The sequence below is a fragment of the Lathamus discolor genome, chromosome 2 (assembly GCF_037157495.1).
Source record: "Lathamus discolor isolate bLatDis1 chromosome 2, bLatDis1.hap1, whole genome shotgun sequence".
NCBI lineage: Eukaryota > Metazoa > Chordata > Aves > Psittaciformes > Psittacidae > Lathamus > Lathamus discolor.
The window spans coordinates 96687402-96707366 of NC_088885.1; the positions used below are offsets into that span (position 1 = coordinate 96687402).

The 19965-nt window shown below is 41.5% G+C and overlaps 1 long non-coding RNA gene across 3 annotated transcripts in view; it reads right to left on the bottom strand.

The window, feature by feature from the left end:
• Positions 1-19965, bottom strand: part of LOC136009313 (uncharacterized) — a 48525-nt gene that overhangs the window by 8266 nt on the left and 20294 nt on the right. For 2 of the 3 annotated variants that reach the window (XR_010610492.1, XR_010610490.1), the window contains exons 4-5: positions 7190-7271; positions 6655-6752 (exon numbers count right to left, since the gene is read on the bottom strand). This is a non-coding gene — a long non-coding RNA (uncharacterized LOC136009313). The remainder of the gene's footprint in view (positions 1-6654; positions 6753-7189; positions 7272-19965) is intronic. The other variant, XR_010610491.1, reaches the window with a different exon arrangement.

Below are 19965 nucleotides of genomic sequence, written 5' to 3' on the forward strand. Positions count from 1 at the left end.
TGCCTTCTCAGCTCTGACCAGTGAAGCTGGTTCATCTTTTCTCAGAGGCTAAACTTTTCAACCCTTACAAATTCTTTGTGTTCCTTTTTCAGTATAATACCTGCTGCTGAATCCCTAACACTACATCCTTGTTCTCTAGTGTCTAAATCATCGGCCACCACTTGTCCGTCCCATCCCCATGTCGTTTCCTTAGAAAGAGGAGCACAGTGGAAGGTAATGCATTTCTCCCACTTTTCCCCACTGCGTTAATCCTTCCCTATTATGGAGTATTATGGAGGGATACATGTACCAACCTGCAAGACCAAAAGTGATCTGAAGTCCAGTAACCTGAATGCATCTTAGGATGGCAGGCTTTGCACTGAATTTCTGATCTGTCCTGCCAGCTCTGCACTAGAGAGCTGTTCCTGCTGTTCCGAGGTGCAGAGTGGGCTCGTGCATTTTGTTATTTCCTAAATTGCGGCAGTAAGTTTTGCCTGAGTTTTTTGATCAATCCCCTCAACCCATGGAGCACATATAATAACCAGGCAAGACACAACATTCATAAATGAGGATGCTTCTTATCTGTCAGAAACATTATTATTTTCTGTAATGTGTTCTTTCTCAGCTGCCACATAATAAGGTACAGATTTTCAGAACTGGCATCTTTTATCTGAGATGTTGTGATATTCCTACCTTTAGTGAGCAACAGAGTTCCTTCAAGGCAAGTACAGTTATGTTTTCAATTAAAGCTCAATGTCATACTTTTGTTTCCATTCCCATCTCATTGACAGACAGTGGTGGTGAAGAATATATATTGTATTTTTATCTAGTTTGTATTCAATGTCACTGCAAGTACCACTCTAAGGTAGGCAGGGCCACTGTCTCTCAGTGCATATATAGTTTCTCAAATGCAACACAAATTTGCACAAGCACGTCTAGCTCTCAAAAGCATATCTATCTTTTCAATGTCATTTGGTTTCAAGTAGTTATTGATTTCAGTCATGAAGTCATTCTGCATCATTTAGCAAATACCTATGATCCCAATCTTCTGCACTTCTGAGCACTGTGATGGGTTTGAGCTGTTTGGGCAAGTGCCCTACCACACAAAGGCAAGTTTTGGTTCCATTCCTGAGTCCAACAAGTACTTTTATATTTAATGTTAGCATCTCTAGTAAAAAGCATTGCTCTTACACAAATAATTTTGGTGGGACTTAAGAAGTGCAGATTTTGTGGATTTGGTCTGGGTTTTTTGAGTGTAGTTTGGTTTAAAATAAACATGGTTTGTTTAAATTAGAGTTATTTATAAAGACCTGGAAGGAGGTAATGAAGATGTCTGAATGTGATGTGCTCTGAGCCCCACATCTGCTGATGTGGCCGCTGTACAAGCTGGGCTATACACAGGATGTATGGTGGAAGCCAGGCAGCCTTTAGCATGGCTCTTACCACAGTACTCTGAGGTTGTAACTTTGCTAATGACAAAAATTAATCTCCAAAGTAGAAGCTAAGCCCTTTTGCTTTGTTGAATGTAGGGCTGTCAGGAGCCCTGGGGACAGTCCTGAGTTTTGTCAGCTCTATAAAAGCAGATCACACAAGACTGTATGAGACATCCTAGAAACTTCTACCACAGCTGCTTTTGTACCCTCTATAGTCTGTCCTCAGCCTTCTACTGACAGCCTAGTCAAAGCCCTGTGTGGCTAGTTCTCTTAAAACTTGGCAAGTGGATCTCCTTTAGTCTTCCCCTTGATGAAAAGAGCTTCTGCCTCTAGGTTGTTTTTTGCTGTGCTAGGAAGGCACATAATCTCTCCTAAGGAGGCAGGATGGTAGCCTTGCTGGTCTTAGTCCCACTCCCTGATTTTCTTCCTCATTGTTCAGCTGAGGCTGATTTTCAGACCTGTACAAGAAATTTCAGTGAGAAGGAATTTTTGCATGGATCATCCTCCCTCCCACTCCCAGTGATTGTTATGATTTTCTCCTGTTATTTGAGGCAGCAATATTTCTAAAGAGCCATTGCTTATCTGGAGAATTATTACTTGGAAAAGGTTTCTTCGCCCACTGCTATTTCACAGTTTATCAGGTAGGATCAAACTAAAATGGCTAATCCTATATCCAGTTTGCAGGCTGTAAGCCAGATATAATAATCCTGTTTTGAAGTCCAGCAGCAGACACAAGAGGTATTGGATGACTCAGAGGAATAAGAAAGGCTGTGTGAGTATCTGGAAACACTTTCTTGGTCAGTCTGTAAAAGCTTAAACAGAGTTTTCTGCAGGAGGAATTAAAAAAAAATATGAAAAAGGAATTTTCAGTAGCTTGAAACATTGAAAACACAATTGGCTGCGATAGACTATAGAGCAAAAATGTTGAACTAAAGCAGATAATGAGCAGAAGGGCTTGAGAGTCCTTTCTGATGTTTCATCTCTGTGGAAGGGTAATTAGGTATGTGCACAATTACAAAGCAAATAGCATGCATGATGATGTTTTCCTCAGTCAGATTTGGTTTTCTGTTCTTCTAATTTAGCTTTAATTAATACTAACACAAATAGTTTTCTTCTAATATAAGCACAGATACAGACTGCGTTGAGGTTTTAAATCATGCATGGGACGCACTTTGATAATATTTATTAGTATCAGGGAGAATGCCGTTTTTTCTTTATGTGTGCAAGTGGAGCAAATGGTATCCAAGTATAACAGATAGTCATGCTTAGTTGCATATGTGAAACTTAGCAAAGGGAATTAACAACTGAACTGAGTGCTCCCACATGAAGGATAATATTAAACAATTCTAACTGTAAGTCCTGACCTTCCTACCCATAATTCCTGTCAGGAGGCTTTGAAGTCTGACACTAAAAAGCCTATGAAGCTTGGAAACTGAAAACAACATTTCACAGGTATTAGCATGATAATTAGGAGTCTGTTTTACACATAATTTTAATTTGAACGTAAGTAATCAGAGTTTAGATGACACTTTGCTTAATTATATGGAGTGTTTGACATGAAAGTAAATTAATAACAAATTGATTTCCACCATCTGCCACTATTAACACCGGGAAAAACAGAAGAACTTCAATGCCGTATCCTTATCCATTTTTAATATTATTATCTAAAACAGATGATGCATTTTTGTAGGAAACAGCACAATGCACTTGTTGGAAGAATAAAGCAGCCAAAGCAGCTCTCTAGAGACACACAAGAAAAATTTGGGACTCTGGGAACAGAAGACAGTTTTAGTAGGGTGTGTGATTGGGACTGAGCCTGTAGCACCACCACTGCCCGCAGCATGCAAGGCAAACAAGGTTTCCAAAGTGTTACATGTTCCAGACTGTTTTGGAGTATTTTGGCTGCAACTTACATGAGAAAGGGTGACTCCCACTACACTCAAGCCTCTACAATATGCAGAGAATTGGAAACTAAGAGCATATGTTATCAGATTTGTCATTATTCCTTTTTGTTAACCAAGGCTCTGTACATCCCAGCCTGAGATAACTGTCAAGTGCTAGCATCCCTCAGTCTTACAGGCACAGGTATTGGAGGTGCAGGCTCACCAGGGCTGAGTACAGGGGGACAGCCACACTACAAACTAGGATACTACTGGCTGCCTTGGCTTCTGGCTCATGTTCAGCTTTATCAGCTACCTGCCCCCAGGCAGCTTTCCAGCCACTCTTCCGCAAGCCTGCAGCATTCAGGACCCAGCATTTTGCCTTGTTGAACCTCATACCGTTGGCTACAGCCCACTGATCCAGCCTGTCCAGATCCCTCTGCGGTGAAAGTATTTTTAAGTGTGAATGTTTACTTGCTTCCTCAATACAATTTTAAAAACATGGGAAAAGTCTGTAATATATCCAAGGCAAACACCATTCCCCAAATAAGGCTGTTGTTACGAGTTCTTTCACACAGTGGATACTCTTCATTGGAACCTAGGACTATAACGCATCCAGCAAACACATGCTATTACTGTGATCACATAAAAGCTGGGACAGGCTGTGCTCACTTACAATCATAGAATCATAGAATAGTTAGGGTTGGAAAGGACCTCAAGATCATCTAGTTCCAACCCCCCTGCCATGGGCAGGGACACCTCACACTAAACCATCCCACACAAGGCTTCATTCAACCTGGCCTTGAACACCGCCAGGGATGGAGCACTCACAGCCTCCCTGGGCAACCCATTCCAGTGTCTCACCACCCTAACAGGAAAGAATTTCCTCCTTATATCCAATCTAAACTTCCCCTGTTTAAGTTTTAACCTGTTACCCCTTTTCCTGTCACTACAGTCCCTGACGAAGAGTCCCTCCCCAGCATCCCTATAGGCCCCCTTCAGGTACTGGAAGGCTGCTGTGAGGTCTCCATGCAGCCTTCTCTTCTCCAGAGAAGAGGAATGGCAATTTTTAAATACTCCCATTACTACATCCATAAAACAGAGCCCTATGATAAAAGTTGGTGTAATGTGGTACTAGCTCACAGTAGTAAAATGGAAGTGCCATGATACAGCTTTTGAGATTTAAGGTACTTGGAGAGTACTTTTTCAAATAATACAAGCATTTTAGCAACGTAACTCTCCCATTTTACTAAACAGCATGCAAAACTATTATGCTTGTGCTGTCTTTACACTTTAGCCTTTGGCTAATGGTTTTCAGACCATTTAAGAGAGAAGATTAGCTAAAAGAAATTATTTTAGAGAACCTGGAATAGAATCTATTAGATCTTTAAAAAGGCCAAATGAAAAAAGAAAAAACCCAGCAACTAAGCAGAAAACAGGCTGTAGCCAGCAGTGAGCAACAACCTTTATTTAGTGCTTTGCAGGATGCCTGCAGAACAGATTTTGACAATTACTCATTGCTGTTGTTTGGTGCTACCTGAGCCTTCTCTCCAAAATTCTCATCCTCATCATAATGGTAAACAGTGTTAGCAATTAACAGAAATTTTAGATGTTAGGGGTTGTGATTCTTTGGGATCCCAAATGGGCACCTGTTTGAGACCATGAGAGAAAAAAAGATACTTTTTGGTGAGGAATACAACATTACCAGTGTCTGAAAGTGGAAGTGAGGCAATTTTCCCCAAAGCATCTGAGACTCCTGAAGCATTATAAAGACAACAGCTGTATGAAAGCATCAATAAGACTTGAGAATCTCCTTGCAAAGAGCATCCCTCAGCAACCAGCCAAATGCTGTTTGTTTTCCTGTTTTTGTCAGCAGTTGTCCTTGTGCCAATTTGTAATTGGAGTACTTGGGTCCCCACCTCACATCAGGACTCAAGTATCCCTCTTCAGCTGCAGGTTTCCTGCCAGAGACACTTACCTGTGATCATCAGCCATCTCAGGCACATTCCGGAACATCTCATTGTTCTGGCCATGCTGTGAACAAGCTGGTCTTTACAGGGCAGACTAGAGACCAGATTTCCTTTAAACTTCCATATCTGTGCTTTTTTTTTTTTTCTCACAGTGACAGACTTTATTCAAATGTATTAGTAAGGAATATAATTTTTTAAAGCTTCTGAGCACTCTCATTAGTAAATATATTTCTTAAAGCTTATTGCATCTTGATAATTATGAGGTTTAATCTAGTGTATGAGTACAGACATTCAATATATACGCCATCCTCAGAAGGGGTATACTAAGGCCTTCGATTTATGCTTCAGTGACAATTTAAGCTACATAGATTGTAGGTTTATGTAGGTTTGGGAAGATAAAAATATCAACATAACAAATGATTCTATGTTAGCAAAACCTTGCCAAACAAATTAATTTAGGTCACGTAATTCCAGTGAAAAAAATTCGGGTAATGTCTTTAGAAGAAATATCCTTAACAACCTATTTCATTTTCAGGCAGTATTCAGATAGCTCCTGAGAATGGCTGTGAAATTCAGACCAGTTTATCAATTATCACTTTCACAAAATAGTAGTTTTAAGTCCATTTTCCCTTGAAGATCTCTCGTATCAGGTGAGAGAAAAGTTTGAATAGGGTAAACGGAAATAATATCTATCTCTGTCTTTCAGTCTCACACACACAAATGGGTAGTGAGTGTGCTTAAATAGAAAAATTTGAATACTATTCATGAGCTAGATTTCCCTCTCACGAACATCCCACATCTGATTTTATAGCAAGCCCCCCCCCCCCAGCCAAGCTTGTAGTCTATGATGATTTTTTCTCTAAATCTTATCTAGTAGTCCCTCCCAGATTTCCTTGCTGCTTACTGGCAGAACATTGTATTAGGTTGCACATTGCTATAGTTTTCATGTACCCTTTCCCATAGAATGACAGGAAGGAGGTCTAGGGCCAGAAGACTTGATCAAAACTTCAAGCAAAAAGAGCTTGCCTTCTGAAACAGTCCTCAGGTTTACACTTGCCATCAAGCTCTGGGAGAGGAACCCAAAAGACAAACCAGGCAGGTTCCCATTGTTTTTCTTTTAAGAGTCTATGTGTAACCAAATTTAGACATTTTTTTATCAGCTCTTCAACAGACCATCCTGGGTTTCCCATCCTGATAATGACTCGCTTTGTAAGAATTTAAAGCCAGAGAAGCCAGACGTGGCTTTGCAATAATTACATTTTTAACTGGACATGTATGTGAGAAAAAAATGAATCATGTCATCACAGCCAGAAAATAAAGGCAACCCCCTGCTTTTAACAGAAGAGAGATTTGCTGTGCTGGATATCCATGAGAAAAGAGAAATGTTTGTACCTCAGAGTGGAATATGCTGCCGTGCTTATACAGTACAAGTGCAGAGTTAGTGTGATGTCCTTTGGTGGGCTATGGGCTTCCCCTCTGCCAGACACATCCTGTGTGATAAAAAATTAAGAGATGAAATTTAGAGGCTTAGTTTTTTACAAAACTTGTTTGGTGTGAAATTCTGGAGGGACGGTTTTTGCAAATGGTGTTAGAAGTGGTCAGAAATTATGAACTGATCCGGCACATCTGCTTTGCGTCTTTGGCATTGAAAGAACTGAACTTTCTTACTTCATTAAATCAGTAAGAAAAAAAAAATATTTCCAGTGTTTCCAGCCTTTTAAAAGTGACTGTAACCCCAGTAGCATCTGAATTTTTATGACTGGCCACTGTGACCTCTGTAGTAAATGTAGAAACAGCCAAGGCAAAGGAATAGAGAAAAACACCCTCTCCTGGGTCTGCCTGTACTGGAAATTTAGATTATTATTCTTAATGGAGCACAAAGCAGACTTAACTTCTCTTTAACAAAAGGAATAAGGAAAAGATGCACCTGAATTTGGGGTAAGCCTGCAAAGTGCTGTCAAGTCAGTGGTTATATTAAGAAGCACAGATTCATTTCCATGGTGGCGATCCTATGGAGAAAAGATTAGTCTGTTATACCTGTATTATACCTTCATTTTTAAAAGGTTATGGGCCTCGACACTCAGGATAGTCATCAAAGTCAAACTTGTCATTTTCACTTACTGATTCTCATGTCTAATTACAATGCTGTGCCGTTCAATTGCAAATCCTTGAGGGACTACAGCCTCCCAAAAAACCAAATGTGTTGCTGAAGTGATTTGTAATGCGTAAGAACAGTTCCAATGTTCCAGACTCTCAGAACAGATTTTCCTTGCAGTTACACTTGTATAAATCCCAGACTGGAAGCAGAACTGTTTCTATTAAACAGGTAGTCCTTTGAACACCAGACCTCAGGAGGCCTGCTTGCTCTCGGTGGGATCTCCCTGCTGAGGTGCAGTCAACAGAGACACATGCTGACGAAAGACTAGGCTCCCCAGCATCTAGTAAGTTATGAACTCCAGCCTTCCTGAAGCTGGCTCAGAGATAGCATCTAACAGACTGTTTGATGTCAACCAGGATGAGGTGTCTTAGGTGAGAGCACTGATGGCCATGGCTATATGAGCAAGCAAGTGCAGACTAGTAGGACCAGCAACAGGACAGTAGTTTCTGCTGTCTACACTTTGGGGATTTTTGAGCATCCCTTGCCTTGTCTTATGGACTGTATGCTCATATGTGACAGAAGTATATTAAAGACAATCCTGGAGAGCATCTCCCAGTGCAATTTCATCTTAAAGGAATCCGTTTTGTACACCCTGAGACCACCAGAAGACATGAAACTACACAGAGCAAGAGCGGGCATATAGGAAAATTGCTTCAAAATTAGTACTTAAAAAAAGTACTAGAGTACTACCCATACATATGGTCTCTCTCTTTTCTCATCTGATTTCTTTGAACGTACAGGAAAATCACATCTTTGAAACAGCTGTCTTTTTGTTTTCAAATTCGGTGGAAATGTACTGACAGATAGAGAGTCTTTGGCTGTGACTTGTGTTCAAAGGTTGTTACAGGGAAAGTGAAGCGCATACACAAAAAGCAATACTCTACATAAATTAACTGGGAGCACTATAGATTTACATGGGCTTTCCTGTTATACATGTGTGCGTAAAGGTTAACTTTTAAGCCCAGGATGTCATGCCTACTCTGACTTCAGAGCAGACATGGTGTTTTACCTAGGTCAGAGACTTGGGACCCTTGTGTTTACAAAGTGCAAACTCATTTAACTCAGTTGATCTGAGAAAGGCTCCTGATAAAAAGACGTTATTAGGGATAGCTGTTCATTATGCATATCCATGGCTTCCCAGAGAAACTCATTCTTGGCAACCTGCTGTGACAGAGATTAGGCATTATGCAGTAAAGCTGCACTGCTGGGACCACATTTGCATTATTAAATGAATTAGAGTATTACTTAAGAAAAAGCAGTCCCACAGCTGTGATCACCACCCCCAAACAGAAGGAAATGTGTCCAGAAAATGTTACAGAACACCTCTTTCTGTTTGGAAAGAGAACTGTGTCCTCAGTCATCTGTCACAGCAAATCAGACTGGCACTGGCATCTATAAAATACAATATAAGGGAGGCCTCATAGAAATTTTACATCAATAGCCAAGTACTTGTTATCAAAAGCAAAGCAACGATACTGCTTATAAAACGTTATGATAGTGAGTTTCTGCACTACACGAAGCCTGCAGCACCACTGAAACATGTCTACATCCAAGCTTTGGCACGAACCCTTCTCCCAGTAAACTGCCTGACCCACTGATGACCTGACCACATCAGCATACAGCCAGGTGCTACTCAGCCAGCCAAGAGCAACTGGCACTTAAGGTGAAGTCAAGAAAAGCTTTTAAGCAATCTTTACATAGCCAGCTCTTCTCTGGGAAGTTCCCTCTTCATCTTAGTACAAGTTTAAGTAGGTGTGTGGAAAGCATCTTTCCAGTTTGAACTAAAGAAAACTAGAAGGACTCACACGGTCAGCATTTTTTTTGGGAGACCACAAAGTGAGCTGAAGCATTTTACTTCCCTAAATGGCCTCATGGCCGTCCAAGGACACTTAAACTTTTCCAGTCCTTATCAAGGCAATTTTAAACACAACTCTAGTAAGGTAATGTATTTGACTTTGAACCTTTGTGAATTCGAAGGCTTCCCGTGTACAGTGCAGTTAAAATAATTTCCCCATTTCTACACAGCTACAGACTGCCACCTTTTAGCCTGTGTTTCTGCCTGACTTACTTCATTATTCAAGCCACAGAGTGTGCAGAATGTGGGTCGTGGCCACCTTTAGAAATGCTGCCTGCGTCTCTTGCCTCTGCTCTAAACCGCATCCCCAGTGAGATTACAAGAGCTAAGCTGAAGCACGCAATAGCCCAGGGCTGGTAGTATGGCTGAATAGTAAATGAGGGAATATGCTTTTATTCATGCAAAGGTTTAGCAGTTCAGATATCATGTGGTGCGATTCAGGCATCCTGGAAAGCCTTGTGAGGAAAACCAGGAAGGAAAAGTGAGCTACAAGTATGTCCTGGCCATACAAAGGGAAGAGAAACGGGTGGTGGCCCAACGCAATGAGCTGGTTCATTTTAGAGTACAAGTACCAAATTCAATAACATTTTAGAAAAAAAAATGATAGAAATCATGCACTTTAGAAGCAAACAGCCCCTGTCTGAAAGGAAGGTGACTTTTTACCCCCTACAGTAGCTATTACTGCAAGCTGTGAGCAAACAGATGACTTGAACTCAGTTGTATTTTTGAAGTTATCACCATAATCACAATTACACAGTGACAAACACAATAACATATAGATCCTAGCTGTTACTAAGCTCTTTGAAAAAGGAAGTTAAAAAGTGTAGCAAATAAAAAACCCCAGGAGCCTAAACATTTTATGAAATCTGTGTCTAAACGCTTGAACTGTGGGGACAGGACTTTGGGCTCTTGCAAGTCTACTGTAGAACATCAAGGGTTCACTCAGAAAAAATAGGCTGAACTGATCCAGCAGTTCAGGGCTGATAAAAGAGGCAGTTGTGCTCCCTCTCCTCCTCCCTGTCCTTGTTGTCACAGCTATTCTCCTTCTTCCTCTCACTCCAATTGTCCCCAGCTCTTCCCTGGGCAAACTTGGTAGTATTGTATCTTTCAAGGAATCATAGATTCATAGAATAATTAGTGTTGGAAAGGACCTTAAGATCATCTAGTTCCAACCCCCCTGCCATGGGCAGGGACACCTCACACTAAACCATGTCACCCAAGGTTCTGTCCAACCTGGCCTTGAACACTGCCAGGGATGGAGCATTCACAACTTCCTTCGGCAACCCATTCCAGTGCCTCACCACCCTCACAGGAAAGAATTTCTTCCTTGTATCCAATCCAAACTTGCCCTGTCTAAGTTTTAACCCATTACCCCTGTCCCGTCACTACAGTCCGTAATGAAGAGTCCATCCCCGGCATCCTTGTAGGCCCCCTTCAGATACTGGAAGGCTGCTATGAGGTCTCCACGCAGCCTTCTCTTCTCCAGGCTGAACAGCCCCAACTTTCTCAGCCTGTGTTCATATGGGAGGTGCTCCAGTCCCCTGATCATCCTCGTGGCCCTCCTCTGGACTTTTCCAACAGTTCCATGTCCTTTTTATATCAAGGACACCAGAACTGCACACAATACTCCAGGTGAGGTCTCACGAGAGCAGAGTAGAGGGGCAGGATCACCTCCTTCGACCTGCTGGTCACGCTCCTTTTGATGCAGCCCAGGATACGGTTGGCTTTCTGGGCTGCGAGCGCACACTGAAGCCGGCTCATGTTCATTTTCTCATCAACCAATACCCCCAAGTCCTTCTCTGCAGGGCTGCTCTCAATCTTTTCTCTGCCCAACCTGTAGCTGTGGCTGGGATTGCTCCAACCCAGGTGTAGGACCTTGCACTTGGCATGGTTGAACTTCGTAAGGTTGGCATCAGCCCACCTCACAAGCATGTCGAGGTTCCTCTGGATGGCATCCCTTCCCTCCAGCATATCAACCGATCCACACAGCTTGGTGTCATCGGCAAACTTGCTGAGGGCGCACTCAATCCCACTGTCCATGGCAGCGATGAAGATGTTGAACAAGACCGGTCCCAACACCAATCCCTGAGGGACACCACTCGTTACTGGTCTGCAGCTGGACATCGAGCCATTGACCACAACTCTTTGTGTGCCGCCATCCAGCCAGTTCTTTGTCCACTGAGTGGCCCATCCATCAAATTGATGTCTCTCCAATTTAGAGACAAGGATGTCATCTGGGTGGCCAAGCTCATGGAAGTGGTAGAAATTATACCAGAAAGAGAACAATTTTTTAGCAGTAGCAAGCTGTGAAGTCAGCTCAGCCATCTCATCTGATTGCATCTTCAGTCCTGCTGAATACAACACAAGAAAACACTATTTGTTCTTGAAAAAATATGATGAAGTTTTCAAACAGCAATAGATGGCCTTTGTTACTCTTGCAAAGTTGTATGAAGGTGCAAGATGGTGCAAGTCTGGCTCAAAATTTGTACAGTTCCCTTGTGCTAATTAACAGCGGTGTTTCATTGTACCAGTTCCAAGACTCTGCCTGAAATTTCAAATGTTTTTGAAGACTACTGCAATTTCTTACTTGAAATGAAGGGCCAACAGCTTAATATTTAACTTGTAGCTGTTGTCAGCTATTTAACCTTGTCCAGAAGTGAATGGGTAATTCCTCTTTGCCAATGAAAGTGTAAAAATATCTTAAAATGACCTTGTGCCAATTTTATGGTAAAAAGTCACACTCCAGTAAAGCTATACAGCTAGTAACAGTGTTGACCTTTTGTTCTTAGCCATCTGACTGAAACACAGTTATGCAACCTTAGATTCAAAGTGTAGTCAAGTGAACACATGCTTAAATAAAATAAGGGGATAAACCAAGGGGGCCATGGTAGTGAGGACCAGCCAAGCAGAGGCAGAGCGAGCTAAGCCCTGCTCCTGGCAGCCCTGAAGAAGAGCTGTTCTAATTTTATCCAACTGTTTGTTGCTTGGTTGTAACATTTTTGTTATCGGAATAGACTTCTTTATTTAGACAAAGAGTGACTAAGAAGGAGTGATTTATTCACATTAACAGACAGTCAGTACTAATGACTCATTAGAATATGATCAGAGAGGGTTTGTAACCCTACAGGCCTGTGAACAGGGCTGAGCAAATCAATAGAAGAAGAAAAAAGAGTTTCTGTTTGAAAAGTTGTTTTAGAAATGTAAGCCAGATAAGAAGGTCATTAGTTGTCAGGAAACTAGACTGGCTAGTGGGTATTCCTATTCAAGGAATGAGCATATTAAGTTTTGTCAGACTACAATGTCTTTGCAGTCATATACAACCTGAGACTAAGCTACAAACAAAGGGTAAAGGGCCTTACACATGGCCCATGGAGCAGTCTTGGGTTCTTAATGGCTTGGAGGTGCCAGCTCAGTTACTCATGCATCATAAAGAAACAAAGGAGATTTTGTAAAATGCGGTTCATCAAGCTGTGTTCATGGAGCTGAAGGCTGAAACATGCCCTTTAGTTTCATTCTGTCCAGGTAGAATCTACCTGCTGTAGTACAGTGAAAGCTGTCAGAAGTAATTTGGACTTTAGCCAACTCCTCTGCTACAGCTTCTTGGTAGTTTTTAACACAAGCAGGCTCATCCAGATAAGAAATCCTACTTCTGATGCCTCTTGATCTAGCAGCTGATTTCCACTCGGTGCCAACTATGGAAGACCGTTCTTCTCTAAAGAAAAAGCTGTAGAGCTCTCTCTACAGAGAAAATTCCACTGCCTTATGACTCAGCCATCATAAAAAAAAAGGTTTGCTTTGATGTAAAATTGTTCCTGAATGCACATAAACAGGCAGGGTTTGAAATTTTGGTGCATAATTTGTCCTTTGGGCACAGTTTACTGTCTCAGGCAGTAATTGCATTTTGAAACGCTTGATTTCATTGTACTTCTTTCTGCCGCTGGACTGGATTAAGTCCAAGAGAGCTCTTATCCTCTTCTGTAACCAGGCTGGTCTCACATCCACCATAACCGGAGTGGTGGCTCTGCATTTTAAAAGAAGAGAAGCTACTTTTAATCTCCTAGCTCATAAGCGATCATCGTCACAGTCTCTTCAAAAGCTTCCAACAGCCAGAAGCAGGATCACACTGCAGGTTTAATCTTCTCCTTATCACTCATCCTGGGGAAGGATTGCTACAGGAAACAACATCCCACTCAGCACTGCAGGCTGGAAATCCTGGCTCTTGCCATAGGCAGTGATAGACCCAGTGCTGTGTTCAGCACTGCCTTTGCAGGCAGCCTGGCTGCCTCCCACCGCTGTGAAAGAGCCGTGGTGGCTCTGCCCACGCAGGCACAGCGGGACGGACTGGAAATCACCGGGAGACTGTCATGGTCCATTCCACAGGCATGGTAAGTAAACAGAAGATAATAGCTGTGTGTTTCCATCTGCGCATGGGAGTTTCAGCATGGCCTGCTTTGGTTTCAAGGCGTCGGGAGAAATCTGCGTTTTGATTTGGTTGTCCAGACTTTAGAGCAGCTGCTGTAAACATGATGTGCCTGAATGTTTCTTCTGGGCAAACGCTGGCGACAATACAACTCACAAATCCTGCTAAAACAGATGGTCTTCCATGTTCCTGTTCACCCTTCTTAGGGCTAACTGACCAGTCATTAATCCTCAAAATGTGAGACAGCTATGGGTCTCTTTCATTTGCACCTAGCTTTCTGTAATCCAAAATGATTGTTTCAGAGCCAAAAATAGCTGCTGCACATATCCAGCTGTCCTTTTATTTTACCAGGGATGATCTAAATTCCAGTGGGGTCAGCAACATGCTGAATGGTTTTCTGCTAAATATCTGTGGCCCGCTGTATTTCTCTCCCCATTGATAAAATTTTCTCAGGGCCCATCACCGGCTTCCAAGCTCCTTGTGGCCGTGGAGCAGAGAAACCAAATCACAGCAAAAGGAAAAATCAACATTTAGAGGACATAAGAGGGACACTGAATGCGGCTACTTACTTAAAACTTTGCCAAGGAGGGAAACAGTAAACTGTTAATGATGGTAACATTGCAACCCAGAAGACAGGATTTTATCCCATTCCTGGAAGGTCAGCTGTGCTCTGATTTCCAAGTGAGGACAATGTTTCACAGCAAATTTGAGCAGGGGCAAACATACACCAGTGGTGACCTCCCACTTCATTCAAGTTGGGTCCAATGCACGCATTGCTGCTCTATTACAAGGGGGAGGTAAAGTGACCTATTTTTCAATTTGGAGGTCTTTTACGAGCTCTCAACATCCAGTCTTAAAGCATGTGCCTGGAGACATTGTGACTTAGTCACAGATTCATTACAGATAAAATCAAGCAGCTTGGTTATGGAACACCAGACTGTCCTCCCATTTACCATGTCCAAAACCTCCTTTTGATTTCAAAACCTATTATGCAAACACAGGAAGCATGATGACTAAGACAATGTGCTCTTGAACATCAGACTCTGCCCCCAAAAAGACTTTTTTGTCTGACCCCTAAAAAAAGAAAAGTCTCCCATCTCTCTCCTGCCAAGGCTATGTTCATATTAGCTAGCTCTGTGATGCAGCTGGAGTGAATCCAACTCTGCAGATTGCAGTCCAAGGTTGTGGTGATGATCCAACATTGACATTAGACATGTCTCAGCTTTTGTCTGACTGCACTGCCTGCCTGGTAGTGGCTGGAGCACACTTAGTGCAGTACTGAAGCATACCGTTTGATGAAACCAAACCAAACATTTGGTTTGCTTTCATCCAAGAGGAAGCTTTTGCAGGGACCTTAAGAAGACCTCATCCACACACGCCAAGACCTCTCTGTGATGTGAACCAAAGCGCAGTAAGTGGGCACAATCAGGAGAATTGGTTCAGAAGTATAATTCTGACCTGAACTACATCGTTAATGACAACACAGTCTGAGTGAGCCAGCATCTGCCCGGGCTTAGGTAACCAGAGGTAGGTTTTAAGGACAATGTCAAAAAATGGGCAGCTTCTGTCTGTAAAGGCTGATGAGATGCATGAGGATCAGCACTCCCTGCTGGCAGAAGAGCCTTTTCACCATGGGTACACTACTTCCTTAAATGCAAGGGACATTTTTATTTCATTCATCAGAAGGATATGGAGAAGGCCGAACCATTCAATCAAATGCTACTGGCATGAATTTTGCCAGCCAACACCACCAGATCTATTTGCTGAGTAAAACCTGTTTCTGGCTGGAATTCACCCTGAGGGAATAAAATCCTTCAAAAAAATCCAAAGAAAAAGCATAGAAAAAAATATAATTTTCTCTTATTCTGTGGCCATTCTGAATTACAGGCTTGAAATACAAATTCAGGGGGTTGGTGTTGCCTTTGAGCCATTGACTATTGAAGACTGATGCTCCCCCACACTTCGTTTATGCATTTGTAACCCAGTTAAGGAAATGGCACACAAAGAAAAACATTCAAAGGTTTCACATAGAGCTATGCGAATAGACAACGCTTAACGCTATTTGAAGTCCAATATGCTTTATTGCACAGTGAGTACTGTGGGAAGGACAGAAACATGAAACCAGCCCTTCGGCTTCTATTTTTTCTTCCTTAAGTAGCAGTTTTACTAGAGCTTTACGGAAGTTTCATGACAGGCCTGGCATCCTATAAATAAAGGAGACCCTCAGCAACTGAGGGTTTTATTGTGTCACTGATGTATTCTCCAACACACACTATCAAATTGTACAAATAAGAGTTGTGGCCTTCTGGGGGAAGTGGAAAGCAAGCTGAGACCCTTCCGAGCTTAAGAGAAAGACCTCATGGGCATTCCAGAAACAGTATATCCTCCAGAAGACCCTGACGTGGAAATTCCCTCTGGTTTCTGAAGACCAGGAACAGCTTAAACAAGTGTGATGAGTGCTCACTCCTAGAGAGATTTATGAATGTTGAATTAAATCCTGAACCCCAAATTTTGTATGTTTGTTCATAAACTTCATATGGAAAGGATCAGCTGCTGCTGAAGTGTAAGAAAGATGTTACATTAGATAACTTCCAGAAAAGCTCTACCTGACTTCCAAGGTCTTCAGCTAGAATTACCCTCTGTAAAGATTGTGCTGCCCTACCGGATTAAAATGTCATATACAGTCAAATACGATACCTGTCTATGGACAGACACTAAAGAGGTAAGTGATCATGAGTTAGGATTGGCTATGGCCCTCACGTATTTCTATTTTGTTGAATTATATATCTATATATATGGTGACCATAACTTTAAAGATGACTGAAATATCTCATCTGCAAAACAAGAGATACCCCTTCACTGTAGAAGAATTCTGCGTAGATCAAAATACACAAAAGCTTTCCAGTTTTTCGTGCTGGATTTTCAGAAATAGGATTGCATATTAAAAGAGAAAATCATAAAAATAAAGTCCAGCATTTCTGCTAAGTAACAGCTTATTTTGTTGGTAAGAAAAAAGGCCAAGTGACTGCTACAGAAGCAATAAAAATTGTGCTGAGCAAAGAATGATTTTGACAGTAGATTATTTAATATAAAATGGGTGACCATTTTTCCTATAACTTATAGAGAAAAAAAGTTTTATATAATTAAAAAATTATAATAGCTCCTTCTTTAAAAGGAGAAAATAATTAAAGACTTTGATGAAAAGGATGTGCTTTTCTCAGTGGCCTCATACTTTCGATAATTGGAATGAAATAGTTATCATGGTCATGTTAATATAGGCTTACAAGGGGAATATTCTAGTAACTATGTTAATAAATACAAGAATATTTTCTTTTATCTAACTGCTCAGATCATATGCTGCATAAATCAATGACGTACATAACTGATAACTCTTGATCTGAAAGTCACTCTCATATGGCCAAAAGTCTAGGAATTTCAGAATATGTTTCATTTTGTCAGCAGAATACAGGAATATTCTGAGGCTTATTCACCCAAAATCTTTGTCTGTATGTAATGCCATTCAAAGGCACGTAAAAGCTTTTCCAGCTTCTCTAAGTTGCTTCTGTATGTTAGGTGAAGATTTATCAAATGCGATGTTTAAATTGGTTAAAGATGATGAAGGTGGATGTGGATGGTTACCAAACCACTTTTGGTAACTGAATGGTACTTATTTTCTTCTACATTGTGTTAAAAGTCTTTTAATGCTGTAATCTTAGAGCAATTTCATTTTATATGCTGAGGGTTCTGAAATGATGCAGTCCCTGCAGAGAGTGTTATGACACAGAGCTGATGACAAATTCTTTTGTAACTTTTATCTAAGAAACACATTAAAACAAAGGACGAGGTGTGAGAAGGGATTAATTCAGTAGCATTTTTGTATCAGATTTTCAGCCACCTCCTGTAGAAAAAAGTATCACTTTTCAGCATAAGTATAACTGAAGAGCTGAAATGTGACAAAAGGCTGGAATTGGAATTGTTTAATAATAATGTGTATGAAGAATAGGAAGTGTTGAGAGATTCAGTGGAGAATTATCTATCTAAGGGAGCTGTGAATGTACACCTAAAGCTTACAGAACTCCTGCTTAAAACATTTTCTGATTATCTTTTTTTTTTCCATAGTTATTCTCTTTCCTTCCATCTAAAGGTGATCACATCATTTCAGTGGCTCTTGCTAAGTCCAGAGGTTTTAAATCTGAGAAGTTTTACCTACATCTTCAAATACTTCAGTGAGTTTCTATTGCAATAGAAATGCAACAGGAATGCAATCGAAACTTCAATGAGTTTCTATTGCATTCCTGTGAAATCCATTACAGTTTTGGTACTTTGGACTTTGGGAAGAGGTGGCACACAGAAAGGACATATGGGCTCCATCAGTGCCTTCCTGCAAATCTTGGAGAGGTCTGTATAATTCTGTCATGGCACAGTGGCTACCTTAGTCAGGCGTTACTTGGGAGGTAAGAATGAGCGCTATACAAGGGCAGCTCAGGAGTTGGTAGCTTTACATTGAACATCTCATTGAACAACGTACATCTTCAGACACAGGACAAGGGGGTGGCTGCACTTAATTTCTCACTGGGCAGCCTTCCTCAGTAGTATCACCTATGGAAAGTCTTCCAAAGGTGAAATGACTTATTTCTTGTACTTCTCAGGAAAAGTGTTTTATCTCTCAACCCGGAGGAAGTGCTCTCCAGGCAGATCATCGCTAAAAAAACCCATGGAACCTTCTTGTCACTGTGGGGTGCTCACCCCTGACACAGAAATAGGGTTTGCTCTCAAACACCACAGAACCAAAAGATGTGTATCAAAGGAAAAGAGCACGAGACAGCTGTAAAAAAGAATTCTGCAGCTGTTGGTCTTGGTTCCCAGCTCTCTACCATACCCCCTACTTCACAACAGCTGCTGCATAGACCTGTGGCAGATTTCCAGAATCTTCCCAGAAGCTGTTTTACCCTGTGAAAAAGATCATATTTTCATCCCTATTTCCAATTTCGTAAGAAACCAGCATGAGGTTCTGCAGAATTTAACTCACAGTCTTCTAAACCCCAAGAAAGGTTTCCAAAAAGCACCTGGAATCTGCCATGGAGGAGGATCTATGCGGAGTTCAGTGCAACTGCAGTGGTGTAACCCAGAGCAGTGAGGACACAAGGCAATAGTGCAGCTAAAACTGCTCAGCTGTGACAGAAACTTTGCACTTTCTGTGTTCTGATGATTGCAGACCTTCAGACTACGAAAGTTGGAGGCAAAATCTGAATACAGGTCAGCAGCAACTAACACAGAGTGTAGGACCACTGAAATTTTCTTAGCTGAGCAGTCCCTACAGCATCCTAGTTTCACATGCCTCGGGTGTATCAGTATGGGATGAGAGCAATAGCTGCTTGTCTCACGGGTAATGAGTGATTTCACACTCATTATTCTCGGTGCATTGAATAGTTATGCCATCCACTTAGCTAGCAGCAGTATCAGTCATCAGGGGAAGCAGCAATGACCAGTAGCAATGCTTTGACTTGGAGACCCTTCTAAAACATTCTAAAAATCAAAATATGCATATTAGGGAAAATTACCCCTATGCATAAATTAATGGGTGCTTCTCCTAAGCATCCCCATGCCTTATCCCCAAAGAACCTACAGACCCATATTTGTGTCCTCTCTCAGTCATAACAACACTGAATATTTCATCTGGGTAGTTTATTTACTCTTTAATCTCCCAAGTATAAATAATTCAAGATGCTTGTGTTTTCATGTAAATGAAGCTAGGACTAGGTATTCAGCAAAATAAAGCCTCTGGCCCACTGACATGAGCCTCACGCCTCTGACCAGCCAGAGCTAAGTTAAAAAATAGATGTGGACTCCTTCCCTGGGAACCTGACATATCTGGTGTCATCTTCAGCATCTTAGATGGTGCTAAGAAGTTTGGGGTTTTTTAATTAAGATAGTACCTGGATGTCTGCTGTAAGGGTTATTTCCTGTTCTGTCCCCCATGCTCTGCCATCCCTTGTTCTGAAGAAGTTATGTTCAAATCCACAAAACCGTTTACATGGTGAGAATAAAGGGGAATGAGAGCATGGGGAGTGAGCTGAATTTTTTCTGTGGGCTTGAGGAGAACAATCTGCCAACAGCAAACTATGCTCAGATAAAACACCAGTAAATCTGAAGTAATGAAGTGACAAAGTCCAGAATGCCTGCAAAAAATATGGCACTGGACACTAGCAAACAGAAAAATGGAAAGAAGAGTCAGTGTAAAATTAAACCAATCGACCAATAAACCCCCCA